The following is a 17,713-nucleotide window of genomic DNA, read 5'->3' on the forward strand; positions in this document are numbered from 1 at the left end:
GCTAGCTTTTTTTGTATTTTTAGTAGAGACGGGGTTTCACCATGTTAGCCAACATGGTCTCGATCTCCTGACTGCAGGTGATCCACCCGCCTTAGCCTCCCAAAGTGCTGGGATTACAGACGTGAGCCACTGCTTCTGGCCTCAAGCCTCATTTTTTGAACATTCTGTTCAACATGTTACTATACTGAATACTGTTAGCGACTTGCAACACAATTTTATTGCACCTATTTGTGTATATAAACAAAAAGTACAGTGAAAAGAAGTATTAAAAGTTGAATTAATGGTATTGGCAACTGCTTGTAATAAAGACAAGGAAAGAGTCCAAGATCTCTGGGTGTCTAGTATAGTACTGGTGTCATTAACAAGAGCAAACAAACAAAACAAAACAAAACAAACAGAGGAAAAGGAGATTTGGGAGAAAAGATGATGGCCCAGTTTGGGATATACTGAATTTAGTTGATAATCTGTTATTGGGTACATAAATAAGTAAATAATAAAATAGAGGTACTTATCTCCTCTAGTACGCACAACCTAGTGTTGAGGGAGGTTGGAACTCTACTGTTTACATGTGTGAGTGGACAAGCAGCCTCACATCTCTGTTTCTCAATATCCTTAAATGTAAAATGATGATGATGGAAAGTTACTCTTGGGGATGAATCACAATCAAATGAGCTGGTATAAGTAAAAGATTAAAACAGTACATGGCCCAGAGTAAATACTCCAGAAATGCTAGATATTGCTACTGTTATTTGTTCCTGTGGCAATAAAGGTCTCCTTCTCATCCCACTTTTGTGTGGAAGACAGAGATAGCAAAAGCTTCTGAGATGACCTAGGGCCTAAGATTCCTGGAACTCTTTGTGGATAGCTCCAGAGGGCAATTCTATGTCTATGGATGAAGAGTTAGTGTTGCTGTGGGAATCTCAGAGTCAAGTGCTACAATATGCTCTAGAAAAGTGCAAAGTTTTGTGATTTGGTGGAGACAACCTGTACTAACTCTCAGGAGTCAATTGTTAAATGTCTGAGAATTTTGCCAGCCAGTTGTTGAACATAGCCATTATTAAAAATAAAATTGTAGGCTGGGTGCGTTGGCTCACGCCTGTAATCCCAGCACTTTGAGAGGCCAAGGCGGGTGGATCACCTGAGGTCAGGAGTTCGAGACCAGCCTGGCCAATATGGTGAAACCCCACCTGTACTAAAAATACAAAATTAGCCAGGTGTGGTGGTGCGCTCCTGTAATCCCAGCTACTCCGGAGGCTGAGGCAGGAGAATCGCTTAGAACCTGGGAGATGGAGGTTGCAGTGAGCTGAGATCTCACCACTGCACTCCAGCCTGGGCGACAGAGGGAGACTCTGTCTCAAAAATAAATAAGAAATAGAAATAAAAAATAAAATTGTATAAGCTTACAAATAATTAAGTTATACTAGAAATAAGGTAATAAATGCTCAACACTCATAATTTTAATTATTTTTACTACATTTTAATATTATCTATGTTCTTGAGGTTATTCTTATCTAATATATCCATAGGGTGGAAATACTGTATAATGACATGCTACTCCACATCTCTTCACAGCATTCAATGATGTCACATTGAGAGCTTGAAATCAGCCATGGTGAGAATATTTATATCACAGAAGTTGATAACGGCTATGAATTTATTTACTGTTTTGTTGATTGATTAGACCAGAAAATGGCAAACTGTAACACATAAAACAAATCTAGCCCATTGCCCATTTTTGTATGGCTTATGAGCTAAAGTGGCTTTTATATTTTTTAATTGTTGAAAAAAATTAAAAGAAGAATAATATTTTACGAAAACTATATGAAATTTAAATTTCAGTGTTCATAAATAAAGTTTTGTTGGAATACAGTCACGCTCATTGGTTTACATACTGTCTGTGGGTTGCCTGTGTGCAACAGAGGCAGAATTGTGTAGACAGAGATAGTTGAGATAGAGACCATATGGCCTGCAGAGCCTAAAATATTTACTATCTGGTCCTTTACAGAAAAAGTTTTCCAGTTCCTTGTTTAAACTTAAGAAAGTGATGGATAAAATGTAAATAATGCAGATTAAACTTTTTAAATATGTTATGAATACTATTCACATTGCATTGCATTGTATTCACATTGCATTGTGAATAGTATTAAAAAATTGAGGAAATATTCTTCCAGCATTCCAGTCAATGACCAAAAAATGATTTCCCACATACATCTTTGATGTTTTACTTAGTCTCATTCATTGACTTAAATCAAAACATCCACTAACATTCATGTGAGAACTATATTTGTTTCTCAATGGCAACTGTAGATTGGCTATAGATTTTAAAATTTCAGCAAAAATTAACAGAAGTGTTCTGTAAGAATCAATTAGCTATATGAGTATTATATTTTTTTATTTATAAGGTATATGCTACATATTCTTTACATCAGTACAATTCATAAGCATATGTACATATACATAGGCATACTTTTTTTTTCCCCCCTAGAGAGCCAGTTGTTAATTTTTGTTTGTTTTTTGTTTTTGATACGGAGTCTCACTCTGTCACCCAGGCTGGAGTGCAGTGGCACCATCTCGGCTCACTGCAACCTCCGCCTCCCAGGTTCAAGTGATTCTCATGCCTCGGCATCCCTAGTACCTGGGATTACTCGAGCCTGCCACCGTGCCCAGCTAATTTTTGTATTTTTTAGTAGAGGTGGGGTTTTGCCGTGTTGGTCAGGCTGGTCTCGAACTCCTGACCTCAGGTGATCTGCCCGCCTCCGCCTCCCAAAGTGCTGGGATGACAGGCGTGAGCCACCACGCCCGGCCCAGTTGTTAGATATTTAGTAACATATTGCTGGCTCAGATCCTTTCCTCACCTTTTTGCATTCTTACCTCCCCTGGGAAATGGAAAAATCCCAGTTGATTCAGGGAGTTGGTGACCATTTCTTCTACAGTAGTATCATTCTGGTGTTCTACAACGACAACAATTCAGGGGCTGGATGACAACAAGTCTAGGGATTGAATGAGTTTAAAATGAAGATTAGACCAGGATCCCTCTGCGAGTCTTTTTCTTAAGATTAGGCTTAATAACAACCTATTATTCAATCTTAACAGAATTTCTGAACTGTGCCCATGACTGCTCATGAGTTTTGGCTTAAATTATTTTCATCTGGGATTCCTTTTTTTTCTTTTCTTATTCTTATTTCTCCAAATTGGCCTGGAATCTTGCCTGCTAGCACCCCTGAATCAAAAATCTTTTGATAGTCCCCAAGGTGACTTACAAGCTTGGACATCGTCTAAACCTGCCTAGTAGAATACTTCTTCCTTGCTGCCCTTGCCTCAAAAAAGTTACACAAACTGAGACCCCAGGAGCCCTCGCCCAAATTAAACCCAGCTTCTGGGCAAACATTAAGTAAGAGACAACTGAAAGGATTACAAGCGCTCCTTGTTCTCACTGAAAGTCTCTAACTACACAGACAGAAGGGCATGCTGCAGGCCTCATTGCAGAACGTGGATGTTAATGCCTTAGTCATTCCTTCCTCCCTAAATTTGTTAAGGCTAAGATTATTAGGGTCACTCACAGAAAATGAACTAGCACAGCTAATTCAGCATTAGTAATTAGGTGATGATATATTTATGTAAAGACAAACGCATAAAAGCTTTGAATTGGTAGCATCATAAGAGAAGAATATATTATCTGATTATTTTCTAAAGTGAAGGAAATGTATGCTGCTCATTTAAAAACTGTTCATTTCACCCAAATGTGCTTCCTGAGCAAAAATGTGTTTTAGGCACCAAATCACTGCTTTTATGTAATCAGTTTAAAACTGGAGAGCCAGTTTAGATTACAACCATAATCAAAATTCATAGCGTGATGTTTTTTGAAACATTAGGTGTCTGAGAAAATTATCACACTACTTCACCATGGGACTGTGTTGCCAACTGATTTTAAAACTACACTGATGATCTCACGGTTAGCTTTGGGCCCATCATTGACTAACATGTCACATCCCACCTTCCATCAGCTAACTATGTTCTTGTCGAAAAAATATGAAGTCAAATCTGCTTATGTTTTCTCAAACCAAGGAAAAACAGGGGGTGTAATGTTTTAAATTAAGTAAGGTTGTTATTCTTGTAGGTATAGAAGAATTAAAAATAGTTTGTACCAACCCAGAGATCCTTTATTCATATTTCATGTATTAAGGTAGCTCTAACTATTATATTTCATCCTTTTGAAAGTTTCAGATTAAGCAATCTGTCTTTTCCTCCTCATGGATGACTTGCAAAAATAGTAAAACCTATTTTTCCAACAGGTTGCCTAAAGCAACAAGATTCCTATTATGTAAGGAAAAAAAAAGATTGCTTATATTTAGCAAATTAATTGTTGCCCCAAAATACTCCCCTAAGGTTATAAAATTCCTCCTTAAAGCTGCTTATTAGAACGGAGATCCATTTTAGTAAAGCCACAAATTGTTCATGGCCAACAGTCACATCATTCAATGTGTTGTATAAATAGCAGTAGCTAATGCTTGGGAATAGAATATGATTATGACCTTTATTATATTATCACACAAATTTTGAATGGTTTATTTATATTAATAACACTGATTATTAAGTGAGAAGATGGGCTTGTATACTGAGGCTTGACTACATAGGATAAACATTTCTAATTCCAGGAATAAAACGAAGACATATGTACATGTATATCCATATATGTATCTATATCTTTCTATGCTTACACACGTGCATTCATATCTATATAATCTGCAATGAGTTTGTTTTCCTCAAGCATAATTCAGTTTTACTGAATTAGACAAAACCCCCCAGAAAAGGTATTGTATCATCATCCAACTGATTAGAGTCTGAGTTTTACACTTTCCTTCAAGCACCTGACATTTTCTTCTTGTTCTGGTAGCCCCATTTTTAGTTCCTCCCTCCTGTTTGGCCAGAAATGAAACCTTGACAACATGCCACATTCCCCTGCAATCTGATTATAAATCACATCTGTGTGTCTTCTCAGCAGCAAGCAGGAGCTTCATGTGGGGCTGTAGAAAGCTACACAGCTGGAGCTAAACTGTGATTTTATTCAGACTCCGCAAGAGATTTGGAGAATTATAGGCATAGATAATAAATACACCTCCAGGAGAAAGGATAAAAGACAAAAGGGGGTCAAACAAAATAAAGAAGCACAGGTAGAGGGATACGATGTGGTCTCAACTGCAAAGACTGAACAGGAGGCTGCTTCCTGTCAAAATTCACATCAGCACTTGGCCAGGAATGGGGTGGGATCAGAAAATGCTTCCTGAAGGAGACGATGCCTGAGATGTGTCCAGAATCACTCACACTGATGCATAATGAAAAGGTCATTGGACTTAGAACCAGAGATCATGGTTCAAGTCCTAGGTCTACTACTCATTAGCTTTGTGATCTCCAGCAGTAATCATTGAAGCTAACAGTTATCACCTCCTACTGTGTATAGGCAAGCACTATGCTAAAATCTTTGTGTGTATTAACTACATATGAATAAGGCCCAATTATTTTCATCTCCATTTACTGCTACAGAAACTGCATTACAGAGACATTAAGTTACTTGAGTCAAGGAATGAGTAAAATAAGTGGATTTGAGCCACTGCCATGAACTACCACTGCAAACTCTAAACTTGCCAAGAATTTGGTTAGTTTTCTTAAATATCAAATGAGACTAACAATGTCTGTCCTATTCTCACATAATCTTGTAAGAATCAAATGTAATAATGTAGTTGAAAGTGCATATGTATATCCCAGAAAAACACAAGACCTTAACTCTTTTTCTAGCCACTGTAGCATTGAATGATTTTGCACTGTTGCTTCATCAACACATGCCATAACTATCCTCCCTAGCCCAGAGCTACAAAAGTTCTTTGTGGTCATGTTGTGTGTTTAATGCCCAGAGGATATACTAATTGTTGGCTTCACCACCCATAGGACACACACCCCTGGATGAAAACCATTCTTGCCTAGATGCTACCACTCCCAACACTGCAAATGCGATACCTGAAGCTCATGTTAGTCACAGGAAACACCATGTCATTAGGGTAGTGCTTAAGGATTCCATCTGAGGCCTGTTCATGCACCAGCTCCCTCCAACCTAAGCCCAGGTGTTGAGGAGTTATGATCTTGAACTTGGTTTTTCCATGGTTTCTGGAGTTTCTTTCCAGTTAAGTTTCCAAGTTGAGGGAGAGGGGGCAGTTGAGTTTACAGTACTGTGATATGGCCAGATCTGAGATGTTTGGCCTCTTGAGCTTAACAGAATAGAGAAAGAAGGAGAGAAAACCTCTGAGGGCCTCCCAACTAGTTAGGCAAGCAGAGGCCTAACTCACGGACTCTCTCACCCGTCTGTCATTGTGGGACAGACAGCTCTGAGCAGAGAGATGCTAACTAAAGACTAAATGCTGACTTTCTGCACATTTCTCAGAATTACACTGCCACATAGAGGACACTATGTGGTTGAAAGGAAGCAGGAGAGTGACAGAGATGGGTCCTTCTCTCCAAGTTCGGTGTTTGTTTAAGTACAGGATAGATAATCAAACAGAATGGGACTTTTTAAAAAATTCCATTATTTAAATTTTGTCTTGCTGTTTATTTCTAGCAGATGTGTAACAGTGAAGTCTAGAGTCCAAAGCAACTCTTGGAATAAAGAAGTTGAAACCGATGATCAATTTTTGAAGGTTCTAGTCTGAAACACCAGCCAGACTTTATTAAGCTCTTACATTTCCAGCATTGAGTTGGGTGTTATAGGCCAGTGCCTCTCAAACTTGACTGTGCACACAAATCTTCTATCTTATTGAAGCACACGTTTAAAATTCAGTAAATCTAGGTTGGGGCCAAGGTTGTGCATTTCTAAAAGACTTCCAGACAGTGCTGATGTTGCTGATCCATGGACCACATTTTGAGCAGCAAGGCTGTAGAGGAAATAAAGAAAAGGGTAGTTCTGCTCTTAAGGATCTTGTATTTTGCCACAAGATTGACTACTAATATTTGCTTGAAAGTATCAGTCTGAAGCTTTACAGATAATTTTAAGGATCTTTGAATAACTCTCAATATATAGAGCCAAAATAATTCTCCTACAAGGAGTATTTGTATGTGTCTTGTGGAATCAATTTTTTTAAGCTGATGTTGTGGAGTTATAAGTTTCAGAATTCTACACTGTCAGATGTTAGTAACCCAAACTTCTTTCGTTTTTCCTGAAAGTGAAAATATAATAAAATCACTAAGTGCTTAATAATATGAGACATTTAAAAGTATTTCAGTAATTTATCTTGTGTCAATATTTAATACAGAGCCTGTCACTAACCTGGTGATTTGTATTAGCAGCATTCAACAATTTAACCCCAGGGGATTTGAGGAAGAAGGCTGCAGCTTTCCTGATGCCTCATCTGGGCACAAGGGCAATGACTATAATGCCAGCAGTTCTTTTTTTTTCTTTTTCTTTTTCTTTTTCTTTTCCTTTTTCTTTTTTTTTTTTTTTTTTTTTTTGAGACAGGGTCTCACTCTGTTGCCCAGGCTGGAGTGCAGTGGTGGGATCATGGCTCGCTACAGCCTCGACCTCCTGGGCTCAAGCAGTCTGCCTGCCTTACCCTACCAAGTAGCTGGGACTGCAGGCATGTGCCACCATGTTCAGCTGATTTTTGTATTGTTGTAGAGATGGGGGCCTCACTATGTTGCCCAGGCTGGTCTCTAACTCCTGAGCTCAAGCAGTCCTCCCACCTTAGCCTCCCAAACTGCCAGGATTACAGATACGAGCCACCATGCCTGGCCAAGAATTATTTTAAATTCTTCTATTTAAAATAAAGAGCTGGATAAAACTTTGAAAGGATTATGGAAAATTTACTAACAGGTAATTTAAACATACCTGTAAAAATCGAATTATAAATAATATAGAGGGCCAGGCTCGGTGGCTAATACCTGTAATCCTAGCACTTTGGGAGGCTGAGGTGGGAGGATTGCTTGAGCCCAGGAGTTTGAGATCAGCCTGTCTGAGGTCCTGTTGTTACGAATGAATGGAAGGAAGGGAGGGAGGGAGGGAGGAAGGAAGGAAAGAAGGATGGAAGGAAGAAAGGGAGGAAGGAAGGGAGGGAGGAAGGAAGGGAGGGAGGAAGAAAGAAAGAAAGAAAGAAAGAAAGAAAGAAAGAAAGAAAGAAAGAAAGAAAGAAAGAGAAAGAAAGAAGGAAAGAAAGAAGGAAAGAAAGAGCACCCATGCATGGTGTTGCATGCTTGTAATCTCAACTACTTGGGAGGCTGAGGTGGGAGGATTACTTAAGCCTGGGATTTCGAGGTGGCTTTTGTGGCTTAACTGCTCTATAACCACAAATTTCCTTGCATTAGTTATTCTATTTCTGGGGGCTTTGATGAAGCTGTGTCCCCCTACCATTCTGCCACAAAGCCAAAGCTTTGGGCCTTTATGTCATCATGAAGCGGGTTTTGTTTTTCAGGAATTGAAGAATAAATCATTTTATTAAAAGGGCTTCTGAATTAGCCGGGCATGGTGGCACACACCTGTGGCTCTAGCCACTCCAGAGGCTGAGGTGGGAGGATCACTTGAGCCCGGTAGGCAGAGGTTGAAGTGAGCCAAGATCGTGCTGCTGCACTGCAGCCTGGGCAACAAAGGGAAACCTCGTCTCAAAAAAAAGTGAGGGGGCTTTTGTTTATGGACTTCAAAAGCAAGTATGATTTATGATACATCAGATTACATGCAAAATAAAGTTGTTGCTTATTCAATGGTAGCTTAGAAAGAGTTCTCTTCTGAAGGCAAAAATTTTCTCTCTAAAGCAGATAAACACATAAAGGCAAAAAAAGGCAGTAAAACCCTGGACTTCTCCTCCAAAAGCCATTGGATCCCCAGTCTTCATCTAAGAAACTCCTTTTGTGTGAAGACTCTAACCAAAGTTTTGCTTTATCTCCCAACTTCTTATACAACAATAAATGTGCTAATTATGAAGAGAATGAACTTTTTAATGGTACATTGATATCATATGCTTACTCTTAACCTTCAATTGCGATTTTTTTCTTTTAACTTCATTTTATTGAAATGTATTTTGAAAAGCTTTATACTTCCCAGATATAATACTTTATAATTCATTGGATCAAGAGCTAGTGATTGTCTAGAAAAAGCATAATCCTTCCATTCACTCAGCCAAATGTGATTAACTCTCTAGCTTAAAGCCAGATGCTGGGAGTCCAGGGGTGAAATGCGTCTCCCTGTGTTCTAGGAGGGAAGGCAGGCAAGTGGCAGCCGGCCATACTGAGGGACACTTTCCTGAAGCTGCCAGGGGAGCTGAAGCCAAAGATTAGCTCTGAAGAATCGCCTCAGAGGTAGCCAAGTGGTGAAGGGAAGTGGCAACTGTTTTTCAAAAAGAGAGAAGTATGTGGGAGAGACCCAGGGGATGGAGAGTGTGGCCCACCCAGGGAACCACAGGTTAACTAAAGTGGGTGCTACTTGGGTGGGCAGGGTCTGGTGTGGGAAGGGCCTGTGCACCCTATATTTTATCCCAATGATGATAAGACATTGAAGAATTTGATGCAGGAAAGAGATATCATCAATTTCATCTCAGAAACACTGGAAACAGTGAAGAGAAAACCGAAGGGTGGTGAGAGGGCTGCTACAGAGATTGATACAGATGAGAAATGATGGGCAGGGACAGCAGGAGGTGCAGACAGAGATGGATTCAGGCCCCAGGGACATAACTCCTGTTACGCTTTATTTCGAGGAGAAATTCTAGTTTGACATTTCATCTCACCTTTAAGCACCTTCTCCAGCCCAGCTCTTGCCCTAAATGTCAGAACTGTCATGTCAAATTGTCCATCCCCAAAACACAGTATGTCAATCTTCCCACCTCCCCAACTCTTGCTTTTAGTGCTTGAGGGGGAAGGAGAGGGAGGAGAAATAAGGCAGAAGTGAGATGCTGTACTATTATTTAAAGGCCTAAATCCCTATGACCCCTTTCTGTTGTCCTTAATCATTCTAAAATAGTGCTATTCTCAAGAGAGTATGCAGTTTGTGACCAGCAGTCAAACTTCTTGCCCAAGTACTGTCAGGTTTAAGACATATAACAAAGTGAATTCTTGCTGATGCTTTCTTTCTTAAGCATTAAAGATTTTCCAGCCAGTTACTGTGGCTCACTGTGTAATCCTAGCACTTTGGGAGGCTGAGGTGGGAGGATCGCTTGAGCTGAGGAGTTCAAGACCAGCCTGGACCACATGGTGAGATCCTGTCTCAACAAAATATCAAAAAAAGTAACCAGGCATGGTGGCACATACCTGTAGTCCTAGTTCTAGGGAGACTGATATGGGAAGATCGCTTGAGCCTGAGAGGTTGAGTTTGCAGTGAACCTTGATCACGCCACTATACTCCAGCATGGGTGACGAAGCAAGACCTTGTCTCAAAAGAAAAACATTTTTCCAACAATCGAACAGAATCTCAGATCACTGAATTCCCATGGGCTGATATATGTATCTGAAAGAGCGTACATTCAATTGACACACAATCACTAGTTATATATTCTAATATGTGTTAGAAAACGTGTAACTAGCATATCACATCCATTATTTCAGGAATATTACTGCTAAAAAGATGTTAAGTTAAAGTAAGCCTTTTTTTTTTTTTGAGATGGAGTCTCACTCTGTCGCCCAGGCTGGAGTGCAGTGGTGTGATCTCTGCTCACTGCAAGCTCCGCCTCCCAGGTTCACACTATTCTCCTGCCTCAGCCTCCTGAGTAGCTGGGACTACAGGCGCCTGCCACCACGCCCAACTAATTTTTTGTATTTTTAGTAGAGACGGGGTTTCACCGTGTTAGCCAGGATGGTCTCGATCTCCTGACCTCGTGATCCGCCTGCCTCGGCCTCCCAAAGTGCTGGGATTACAGGCTTGAGCCACTGTGCCCAGCCCAAGTTAAAGTAAGTCATTTTAAAGGTGACATCTAGATATGGCAGAAATAGTAAAAATGGATCAGTAGCTCAAAACTGAAAAATACTGACCCAATCAAATTTATCATTCACAAAGAGAGAGAAGTTTGGGACACTAAGTGAGATGCCCACTGTGGCGAACACAGGCTGTTTATCAACACTAAATTCCCCTTTTGTACTGGTCCATTTTTTTTTAACCTGAGACTGGGTAATTTATAAAAAAAGGAGGTTTAATTGACTCACAGTTCCATATGGCTGGGGAGGCCTCAGGAAACTTACAATCATGGTGGAAGGCAAAGGGGAAGCGAGCACCTTCACAAGACAGCAGAAGAGAGAGAAAGAGCATGTGAAGGGGCTTATAAAACCATCAGGTCTCACGAGAACTCACCCACTATCAGGAGAAGAGCATGATCACCTACCACAAGGTCCCTCCCTTGACATATAGGGATTATGGGGCTTACAATTTGAGATGTTATTTTGAGGACACAGAGCCAAACCATATCACCTTTCCTCCCAAGCCTGCGGCTAAATCATGTCTCCCAGCCCCCTGCAGTCAGAATATGTGTGTCCCCCAACCCCCAGCCCTGCCACGTTCTTTCTCTTTCTTCACCTGCCAAATACAACAATACCAGCGGGACTCCTAGGGAAAGATAGCCATGTGGAAGCAAAAGCTCTCTTTCCCCAACACACACTGGAGAGTGACATGAGATAAGTCTTTAGGGTGGTGGGCTACAGAGATTTGGGGATGGCTAAAGTAATTAGCTTACCTAAATGCAACCAGCATCACACAAGTAACAGCCAAGCTGGAATTAGGACCCAGGTGTCCTGCCTAAGGCTCTTTGTTAAGGATAAATTCCTGGGTGAAAGGAGAAAGCCAGTACTTTCCTTTCATTCTCAGTTTCAATTCCCTTAAAAGAATGAGATGCTGAGAAGCACCCAAATTGCGGAAAGAACGTTTTAGATGACACAAGTTTAAAGTCAGTACTGTGACAATGAGGTACTCATCTCCACAAGTTGATAACAGGATGTTATTATTTCCATTGCAGACTGAAGCAAGGAGAGAAAAACCTTTCCAGTAGGGTTGAGCTTAATCAGATGAACCCAAGTTGACCCCATTCTCTCCCCTCAGCACCTGACCCAGACATCTATCCAATGTCAGTTTGAGGCTAGGGCAGCGGAGCACAGAAAGCATCCTGGTAGTACTTTCCTGTCATGCTTGAGTCTAACTCCATCCCGAGCTGCTCACAGAAGCAAGGCGACACATAGGCACAGCCCAGCAGCTGGTAGGTGCAGAGCCCAAGCTTCCACTCTGAGCTTCAATGTAAGTGTCCTGATGCACCGTCTCCATTAGCTGAGTTTGCGCTTGATAAAGGGCCAGGATTGGCTGCTCTCCCAGCCTTGGGTACTGTGCAACTTTGCAACAGTCCATGTAATTAAAAGGAATTCCATTTGTTCCACGGCAGCCCAACAGCAGATTTCCTGCTGAGATTGTAGCTTTTGGTATTCTCTTTCTGCCTTTGCTCACAAACCAGAGGGAGAAAAAGGTGCTTTTGTTTTTGAATGTGATAGCCCATACCCTGATCATAAAGATGGGATGTCTGCAATGGATGTAAGTCCCTGTCCTACAGGTAACACTTGATAGTGCAGGGAAAGAGCAATCAATATCAAGGGTTAAACCTGGGGAAAGGAGGAAGGATATTTAGGATAAAAAGTTTATATAACTATAAATCAGTTGAGAACATTTATGCACTTGCCATGAGTGGGCTGAAACTGCATAACTATCCACCAATCCCTTGTGTGTTTCTTGCAAAGTGGGAATAGCTCTCCCTTTTACCAGTTAGCTCGTCAAATTTCACAGGTAGCAACAAGTTGATGCAAATAATTGTGTCTTGATTGACGTGAGCAAACACATATAGATGCTCAGCAGGATATCCAGCCAGAGTGAAAGGGAGGAGACAACTAAGGAGAAGCGAGTACCCATGAGCCTGGGCAGACACCTACTCTGGTCAAGTGAACGGGCCCATCAGCTCAGTCAGTCAACGTACCTGCCTCAGAAAACTTCATCTTCTTCAAGAACATTCCATCCACAGACCCTGCTTTGACTCAGTTACCCACGGCCTCCTTCCCAGGTCCTTTGTCCTCATGCTTCTCCCCTCGGGCCTTCTCCCTCATTACTCTGGCTCACAGAGCACTGACCATTTAGTTTTTCAAAACTCACCATCAAGTCCAGGAATCACTGATGAAAGACATATTAAACAATTTGCTGCCTAAAGTCAGTTTCTATTCATCCTGTGATGAATGGGACATCCTCCCTGGGGTAACAAAAACCATCCTAGGAGACCTGGGTCTTGCATATGGGCCTTGCTCTGGAGCCAGGATGCCAGTGGGGCCAAAGGCATGAGCTCTGAGGAGCACCTCCCCCACCTCAGGCCCCATCTCCACAGTCCAGACACATGGAACATAAAGCCTGGCCGTGGCACTGGCAAGGGCACTCTCAGCAAAGAGTATACACATTCGTTTCCAAGTTTTAGTGGTAAAATGTCTAGATATTTTAACTCTGGTGGCAAAAACATACTGGGAAAACAGAAACTGAACAGTTTGAATATATCCATATAATTTCTAGGGCTTTTGCTCCTGATAAAGGGTTGGCAAATACTTTTCCTATAGTTCTCTCTCATGGCTCACTTCAACAAGAGCCCCTACGTTCATGACCATGCATGAGTTCCTCAGAAAGAGCTGGATCTGTCTGAAGTCACAGGTTAAAAAGCCTCCAGAGGCAGACAGGTGTGGCATTCCCACACCCACAGCCCTGTCTGAACCAATTTCCATTGCTGGCTGACAAGGAGTGGGGTAGCAAGATGTGGGAAAATCAACAGAACAGATAATCACGGTGTGGTCATATAAGACAATACATAGTATAAATAACTAGGATTCTACTCATTCATATAATCCCAAAAAACAATGCCACCTAAGATCCCTATCACTGAAGGATGTAAGAAAGAGTCAGTAACCATTACATTTTAAAAACAAACATTATTGTTTATGGACACGTTCTTATTGTGTCCGGAATTGGTGGGTTCTTGGTCTCACTTACTTCAAGAATGAAGCCGCGGACCCTCGCGGTGAGTGTTACAGTTCTAAAGGCTGCATGTCTGGAGTTTGTTCCTTCTGATGTTCGGATGTGTTCGGAGTTTCTTCCTTCGGGTGGGTTCGTGGTCTCGCTGGCTCAGGAGTGAAGCTGCAAACCATCGCAGTGAGTGTTAACAGCTCTTAAGGCGGCGCGTCTGGAGTTGTTCATTCCTTCCGGTGGGCTCGTGGTCTCGCTGGCTTCAGAAGTGAAGCTGCAGACCTTCCCCGTGAGTGTTACAGCTCATAAAAGCAGTGTGGACCCAAAGAGTGAGCAGTAGCAAGATTTATTGCAAAGAGCCAAAGAACAAAGCTTCCACAGCGTCAAAGGGGACCCGAGCGCGTTGCCGCTGTTGGCTCGGGCAGCCTGCTTTTATTCTCTTATCTGGCCCCACCCACGTCCTGCTGATTGGTAGAGCCGAGTGGTCTGTTTTGACAGGGCACTGATTGGTGCGTTTACCATCCCTGAGCTAGACATAAAAGTCCTCCACGTCCCCATCAGATCAGTTAGATACAGAGTATGGACACAAAGGTTCTCCAAGGCCCCACCAGAGCAGCTAGATACAGAGTGTCGATTGGTGCATCCACAAACCTCGAGCTAGACACAGGGTGCTGATCGGTGTGCTTACAATCCCCGAGCTAGACACAAAGGTTCTCCACATCTCCACCAGACTCAGGAGCCCAGCTGGCTTCACTCAGTGGATCCTGCACCGGGGCTGCAGGTGGAGCTGCCTCCCAGTCCCGCGCCGCGCGCTCACACTCCTCAGCCCTTGGGTGGTCGATGGGACTGGGCGCTGTGGAGCAGGGGGTGGCGCTCGTCGGGGAGGCTCGGGCCGCACAGGAGCCCATGGAGGGGGTGGAAGGCTCAGGCATGGCGGGCTGCAGGTCCCGGGCCCTGCCCCGCGGGAAGGCAGCTAAGGCCGGGTGAGAAATCGAGCGCAGCGCCGGTGGGCTGGCACTGCTGGGGGACCCAGTACACCCTCCGCAGCCACTGGCCCGGGTGCTAAGTCCCTCATTGCCCGGGGCCGGCAGGGCCGGCCGGCTGCTCTGAGGGTGGGGTGGGCCGCCAAGCCCACGCCCACCGGGAACTCCAGCCGGAACTCCAGCCGGGCCGCAAGCGCAGCACGCAGCCCCGGTTCCCGCTTGCACCTCTCCCTCCACACCTCCCTGCAAGCTGAGGGAGTGGGCTCTGGCCTTGGCCAGCCCAGAAAAGGGCTCCCACAGTGCAGCGGTGGCTGAAGGGCTCCTCAAGTGCCGCCAAAGTGGGAGCCCAGGCAGAGGAGACACCGAGAGCAAGCGAGGGCTGTGAGGACTGCCAGCAGGCTGTCACCTCTCATTATGATGTATAGTCATGCATTGCTTCACAATGGGGATATGTTCTGAGAAATGCATTGTTAGGCAATTTCATCACTGTGTGAACATCATAGAGTGTACTCACACAAACCTCGGTGGGATAGCCTGCTCCACACCTAGGCTGTATGGTATGGCCTCTTGCTCCCAGGCTACACACCTCTACAGCATGTTACTGTACTGAATACAGCAGGCAGCTCTAACACAATGGCAAGTATTCATGTATCTAAATATATCTAAATATAGGTAAGGTATAGTGAAAATACACAGTATTATAATCTTATGGGACTACCATCATATACGCAAATCATTGTTGACCAAAACATCATTATATGGCACAAGATTGTATAAAAATGATGCATGGATTTGATCAACACCAAATTCAGGGAAGAAAAAGAATGAAAAGGCACACACAGGCTGCTGTTCCCTCTGAAACTGGGCAGGAGATACACAGGTGATGGTTATATTTCTATTTTTAGATAAAAGTATTTCAGAGACATAAAAAAGCACTCAGAAAGGGAAGTCTAAGATAAGGGTCAGGCCTTTGTAATCAGTGGGTGTATGTGTTGTGGGGTGGAATGGGGTTTGGGCAAACCGCTATCAGCAAAGAACATAAAAGTTACGTGTTCTGTCCTATAATATGTTTTTGTAATTGAGAGTCTAAATTTTGCATTTGGTTTTAGAAACAAAAGCTTCTTTGTAAAATAATTCACAGTGGAGAACGTATTTCTACAAGGTCCCCTCTAGCTGACACAAAACATTGTAAAGTAAGAATATTACTAGTGAAAGAAAACGTTATTGTGTCTGGGTCCATTTCAAAACAAACACACATATCACAGGAAAGTGATCAGCCAACACAAGTGGGTAAAGGATGAGAGGAAGCTTCTCTAGCCAAGTCCAAAGCCTTAAGGCTTGAAAGGGACAAACACAGCACTTCTACCACCAAAACCTTAACCAGAATTGCCCTCAAGCTGGACATGGGTGGCACACACCTTAGTCCCAGCTACTTGGGAGGCTGAGGTGGGAGAATCACTTGAGCCTGGATGGTCGAGACTGTAGTGAGCCATGATTGTCCCACTGCACTCCAGCCTGAGCAACAGAGGGAGACTCCACCTCAGAAACAAAACAATAAACAAACAACAACAAAAAAAAACAGAACTGCCCTCTCCCACTTCCCACTTGGGAGGAAGCAATTTGTCTGTCATCCTTTTGAAGTACAAAAGGGTAGTTGGAAAGTTCAGCTTGTTCATGCAGTGAATGGAAACATACATAGTCATATATTATAATATGAAATAACAAGTTATTAATCATATAACATAAAAACAGAATTCAGTATTAATACAGGTCCTGTATCCCCTTTGTGAACTGTGTGCAATAAATGTCAAAACATTTAGGGAAATAATTTCTTCACTGGACCCAGAAATGGAGACACCTTGAGAATGTTTATCTGCTGGGAAAAAAAAAGCAGGGTGGAGGGAATGCTAAAATCTTTTAAGAACTTGTGGGTACTTTAAGAACCTGTGGGTACTTTAAAATTTTTAAAAGACTTCATAAAATGTGGCTGTATTTTTATGTTTATAATTTCATTAGAGCTTGAAAGAAACAAAATCTGCAGTGAATTTCATCTATACCCATTTCACCAAAACCTGCCTGAGTGTAATTTCTTCTATGTAAAGGAATCTAGAAGACATGGATTTCTTGAGAGGTTTTGGAGGTAGAAAAAGCAAATCATGTCTTTGGGATCGCCCCATGGAGTCCCCTCTCCAGAGGCCCCTCTGCAGAGGCACACATAGCCCAGAGAGCTCAAGAACTACTGGTCCAGGGCTACTAATTTTGGTGATAACAAGAGCACAGTGCAAAATTCACATTTAATCCCCAAAAAGCACCACCCACCCTCAAGGCCAAATCCACTCATTTTTCCTTCTAATCTTTAAAAGAAATTCTAAACAATTGTTTTGTTTTCCATTTTACCCATCTTGTAGCCTACATAAGTGCTGGGCGGACACATTGGCTCACGCCTGTAATTCCAGCACTTTGAGAGGTCAAGATGGGTGGGTGGATCACTTGAGCCCAAGGGTTCAAGCCCAGGAGTTCAAGACCTGCCTGGACCATATGGCAAAAAAAACCCACCTCTACAAAAAAAAAATACAAAAAATTAGCCAGGTGTGCCAGGCGTGGTAGCTCACGCTTGTAATCCCAGCACTTTGGGAGGCTGGGGCAGGTGGAACAGTTGAGGTCAGGAGTTCAAGACCAGCCTGAACAACATGGCGAAACTGTCTCTACTAAAAATACAAAAAAATAGCTGAGTGTGGTGGTG

Source organism: Hylobates moloch, unplaced genomic scaffold, assembly GCF_009828535.3.
Source record: "Hylobates moloch isolate HMO894 unplaced genomic scaffold, HMol_V3 SCAFFOLD_4, whole genome shotgun sequence".
NCBI classification, from domain to species: domain Eukaryota; kingdom Metazoa; phylum Chordata; class Mammalia; order Primates; family Hylobatidae; genus Hylobates; species Hylobates moloch.